At 42.8% G+C, this 5000-nt stretch overlaps 1 protein-coding gene and 1 long non-coding RNA gene across 3 annotated transcripts in view; one reads left to right on the top strand and one right to left on the bottom strand.

The window, feature by feature from the left end:
- The window catches only part of endouc (endonuclease, polyU-specific C), a gene marked incomplete at its 3' end in the record, with an annotated part of 101309 nt that overhangs the window by 83622 nt on the left and 12687 nt on the right, over positions 1 to 5000 (top strand). The window lies entirely within an intron of this gene.
- On the bottom strand, positions 594 to 4158 carry LOC306778559. 2 transcript variants are annotated; one of them, XR_013772057.1, is made up of 5 exons: positions 3658 to 4158; positions 3409 to 3581; positions 2477 to 2558; positions 2025 to 2276; positions 594 to 1372 (listed from the first exon to the last, which is right to left on the bottom strand). It is a non-coding gene; the product is annotated as an uncharacterized lncRNA (long non-coding RNA). The 2 variants fall into 2 exon arrangements; XR_013772056.1 differs by having other exon boundaries at positions 3409 to 4158.

Raw genomic sequence — 5000 nt, 5'->3', positions numbered from 1 at the left:
TTATGCTGAAGTAAATTTAAAATCCATCAATTTAATGTGTCAAATGTCTTTTCTTTTAATATATGATTTAAGACCTTTTCTTGGGTCCTTAGAAGCCACTAAGCTCGGCATGAAGACGATCTACCAAGCTGACAAACTCAAATGACTCACATTGCTCATTAAAATAAAAAAGCAACATACACTCAACAGTCCTGCATTGAATCCTCCCTTTGTGTACTTTATAATGCTCAGTTCATCTTTAAACTGTTAAATAGATGTGTTGATGTATCCAGGCTGTGTTATATTAGACTGCATTAGCTTGGTGTTGCCAACAAGTTTGCAACTGAGTGTGACGTTATTGCACAACAAAGTGCTACTTTATGGTCAGCTTCTGTAGCTAACATATCGGTGACAATTAGGTAAGACATCAGTGCACACACCTGCAACTCACTTTAACTTTTCTTTCTTACTTATTTGGAGGTTCACGCTATTCCCCCCCAGACCACTCGCTGTGTGCAGACACCCTGCCTGAGTCTCGGTGCAGTGACAATACAATCAAAGGTGTTATGATGTGGTGCGTTCATGGACCCAAATGCAGACTCAGGACAGCAGAGTTATATTTCAAAAAACAATTTTATTTATTTCTCTCAGGCAGAGGAAAAGACAGGAAATACATAGTCAAAAAGGAGGCGTCTCTATGCGCTCCGCATGGGTCCAAGCCGGAAAGTGGCAAAATCCTCTGAGCGGCTGACGAAGCCGACAGGTAAACAGTCACGTCAAACACAGAGGCGCGTCCTCGCGCTCCGCTCTGATCCTAGCCGGAAAGTGGCTGGCAGGCAGGCTGGAACGTCTGTGTGATACCCGAGGCTCGACACAGGAACGCCAAGACTACACAGTTGATCTCCGAGGAACTAACTGGAAGGCTTCTTCGTGCAGGTGAAAACCCGAGGCTCGACACTGGACGGCAGGTAAGTTGAACAGGTAAGGTAACCCTCCGCTCTGATCCTAGCCGGAAAGTGGCTGGCAGGCAGGCTGGAACGTCTGTGTGATACCCGAGGCTCGACACAGGAACGCCAAGACTACACAGTTGATCTCCGAGGAACTAACTGGAAGGCTTCTTCGTGCAGGTGAAAACCCGAGGCTCGACACTGGACGGCAGCTAAATTGAACACAAAAACAGATTGTTAGAGCTAAAAGAGCTAGGTGAGGAGCTAGAAGAAGAGAGAGGAGAAATAGGAGTGAAGATACAATAGGAGGGAGGAGATGGGTCACAGCGAGTGGAGGAGCCAGTGCTGCGTTGTGAGGCTGGGATTCTACGGAGGATGAGCCGTGGGGAGTCGGGGCGGTTGGGGTCCGGGATGAGGAAAGACTTCCACGTGAAGCGTCGTCCCGCCTGAAGGTTTAAAAAAATAAATACAACCATCAGACCACTGCTCCACATCGTGGAAACAAACCAAGGACTGTTACATCATATAGACTTCTCTGCAGGCAGTTCTGTTAGTCATTCGGTATGTGAGTCTCAATGGGAGATGATGAAAGAAACTTATCAAAGTGTTAAAATAACTGTGTGACATTCAGGTTCTTTGTTCTTACCGTGCTCCTGGTTGGAGAGACTGTGTCCGTGCTGCCAGGGTTGTAGTCTGGTGGGGGACTAGGTGAGGAGCTAGAAGAAGAGAGAGGAGAAATAGGAGTGAAGATACAATAGGAGGGAGGAGATGGGTCACAGCGAGTGGAGGAGCCAGTCCTGCGTTGTGAGGCTGGGATTCTACGGAGGATGAGCCGTGGGGAGTCGGGGCGGTTGGGGTCCGGGATGAGGAAAGACCTCCACGTGAAGCGTCGTCCCGCCTGAAGGTTTAAAAAAATAAATACAACCATCAGACCACTGCTCCACATCATGGAAACAAACCAAGGACTGTTACATCATATAGACTTCTCTGCAGGCAGTTCTGTTAGTCATTCGGTATGTGAGTCTCAATGGGAGATGATGAAAGAAACTTATCAAAGTGTTAAAATAACTGTGTGACATTCAGGTTCTTTGTTCTTACCGTGCTCCTGGTTGGAGGGACTGTGTCCGTGCTGCCAGGGTTGTAGTCTGGTGGGGGACTAGGTGAGGAGCTAGAAGAAGAGAGAGGAGAAATAGGAGTGAAGATACAATAGGAGGGAGGAGATGGGTCACAGCGAGTGGAGGAGCCAGTCCTGCGTTGTGAGGCTGGGATTCTACGGCGGATGATCCGTGGGGAGTCGGGGCGGTTGGGGTCCGGGATGAGGAAAGTCCTCCACGTGAAGCGTCGTCCCGCCTGAAGGTTTAAAAAAATGAATACAACCATCAGACCACTGCTCCACATCGTGGAAACAAACCAAGGACTGTTACATCATATAGACTTCTCTGCAGGCAGTTCTGTTAGTCATTCGGTATGTGAGTCTCAATGGGAGATGATGAAAGAAACTTATCAAAGTGTTAAAATAACTGTGTGACATTCAGGTTCTTTGTTCTTACCGTGCTCCTGGTTGGAGGGACTGTGTCCGTGCTGCCAGGGTTGTAGTCTGGTGGGGGACTAGGTGAGGAGCTAGAAGAGGAGCTAGAAGAAGAGAGAGGAGAAATAGGAGTGAAGATACAATAGGAGGGAGGAGATGGGTCACAGCGAGTGGAGGAGGAACGTAGGGGAACGTAGGGGAACTGTCGTGCCATCTGAGGGTAAAAACACACACAACCCTCAGACCACTGATCCATATCATAGTCATTTCTCATATCACATTGAAAGGATCAGTAGCACAAAGCAGTGTGACTAGATAGAAAGTAAATGTCATACAATAAATGATACGCTCGCAAAAGTATTAGCAGAAACAAACCCAGTACAGTGCAACATGTTTGCATTTGTTTCAGTGTTGTTACTGCAGGAGGCCTTCCATATGTCTACATTGACTAAAAGTCAGAAACATATCAGCACTTTTTCGATAGAAAATATCTTTTAGTGGTTCTTTCACTCTGCTGTTCATTGTGTTAATATGTATGAAAAATATCACAAGTATGTAGGAAATGTGTGAATTGTGAGTTAATATGGATTAAATATATTATCATGCGTGCATCACTTGTGATCCGTATCACCGAGAAGTTATATAAATATAAAGAAACAATATTTCTATTAGCATTTCTCAGTTTAAGCTAACGCTGGACGGTCGGGTCTATAAAGCTAACGTTAGCTAACCAAGAAAGCAGCTTTTGTTCAGATAAACGTGTTTAAACTTGGTCTCAACAGTCAAAAGTCAGTCCTAGTGGATTAATATACACTGATAACTGAAAATATTATCAATATTAGGATAAACATCGGTTCAGATAGATACATAAATAAATACATAAAAAACAGTGGTGGAAAAAGTATATAAATCTCGCTTTTTTGTCCTGCAAAAGTTGATCAGAATCAGACTTACCTTTATCAGTAACGTTAAGTCACGGATGCAGAAAAATCCTGGTTTGAAGGTGTTTCTTGGGAGGTTTCTTCGAGTGAAAGTAGATTTCGGCTTTTTCGAGTGAAAGTAGATTTCGGCTTTTTCGAGTGAAAGTAGATTTCGGCTTTTTCTGACGGACCAACGGTTGGAACAGACTGAATTTAGAAAAAATGCACAATTTGGTAAACATGGTAACGATGGAACGTTCGACTGAGAACAGCTCGTTCTTACCTCAGAGTCTCCATCAGGTCTTCAACAGTCCTCCGCTGCACAAACAGACATTAAATACAACTTTAAGAGGAATATATCCACATGAGCTCAAATAATACAACTAACATGACATTGTGACTCAGTCTCCTGTCGCGTTTGAGAGTCACGTGACCTGCCCAGGGGTTAACCACACATTAAGTCTCCATTCAGGCCTATTTAAAAAACACGGTCTCATATAATGTCCAATAATATAGAGATGCATGTTTGCATGGAGGTTTGAGGGTGTCAGGTTGGACCCTGTCCTTGGTCCTATGTGGTCCTCCAGTGTCCACAGATTGACAGCACGTGGACCTGCTGTTTTCGTTTCCTACATTGTTGTGACAGGAAGCCAGAGTTTCAGAATAAGTGACACAAACATCAATTTGAAATAAAATGAAAACATATTTTCTGAGGTTTGTTTACTGGTCCACATCCTGTCTGTCTTTGGGCCATCGTTGGACAAATGTCTCTCCAGAGACATTACATTTACACACCCCTGCATCACACCTGTATTACTCTCTTTGATCCATTTTCTTTTGTTAAAGTAGAAACTTGATGTAACTTTACTAATTGCTATTGTGCATAGTGGCATGTATGCACATGTTAAATGAGTTGTTTAACAAGTACTTGTGGGAAGAAGCAAAGTTAGTAATGTGCACGAATGAGTTCTTTGGTCCGAAATATTCTGCTAGGATGAACACTGTACACACTTTGGTTAGATTTTAGTCTACATGATTTAAAACACTGACCAAGGACTTGCTGTCATATAATGTATGTAAATGTAGATAATGGTTGGCTGCTATGTAATAGAATTTGTCACCAAGGAATCAAACCCGAAAAACAAATGCTATTTGTACACTTGAAGCACGATTGAGATTACTTACACTTCTTTACATAATTGTTATTGTGGAAAGCATTTTGTACACAGTCTCATCTATATAGTAGTTACAGACATAGATAAAGACAAATATGATGCATATGTTCATTAACACCACTATATTTGCTGTCATCATTACTGTCTGTTTTGCTAACATGAGTAAAATATAATACAGAGATGTGTTTTATCACATCAGAGCTACAATGATCTCAATAAGTTAATGGAACAAATTGTTTTCCTGTGACGCCAATACACACATTTGTGCACTTCTAGCACTCAACCAAATTAGTTGTCAAATACTGTGTTATGCATTTGTTGGCATGTGTGTATTTGTGTGAACTTTGTAGTTTGTGGTTAGATTTTCCTTGAAAGATGTTTTGCATTCTTTACTTCACAGCTGTCACAGAAATGACACATGTCTTGCTCTCTGACTCTTTCAAAACAACTA

This window comes from Melanostigma gelatinosum, assembly GCF_949748355.1.
Source record: "Melanostigma gelatinosum genome assembly, chromosome: 1".
Lineage (NCBI taxonomy): Eukaryota > Metazoa > Chordata > Actinopteri > Perciformes > Zoarcidae > Melanostigma > Melanostigma gelatinosum.
The sequence above is the reverse complement of the archived record's forward strand: the minus strand, read 5'-3'. Positions and strand labels throughout refer to the sequence as shown.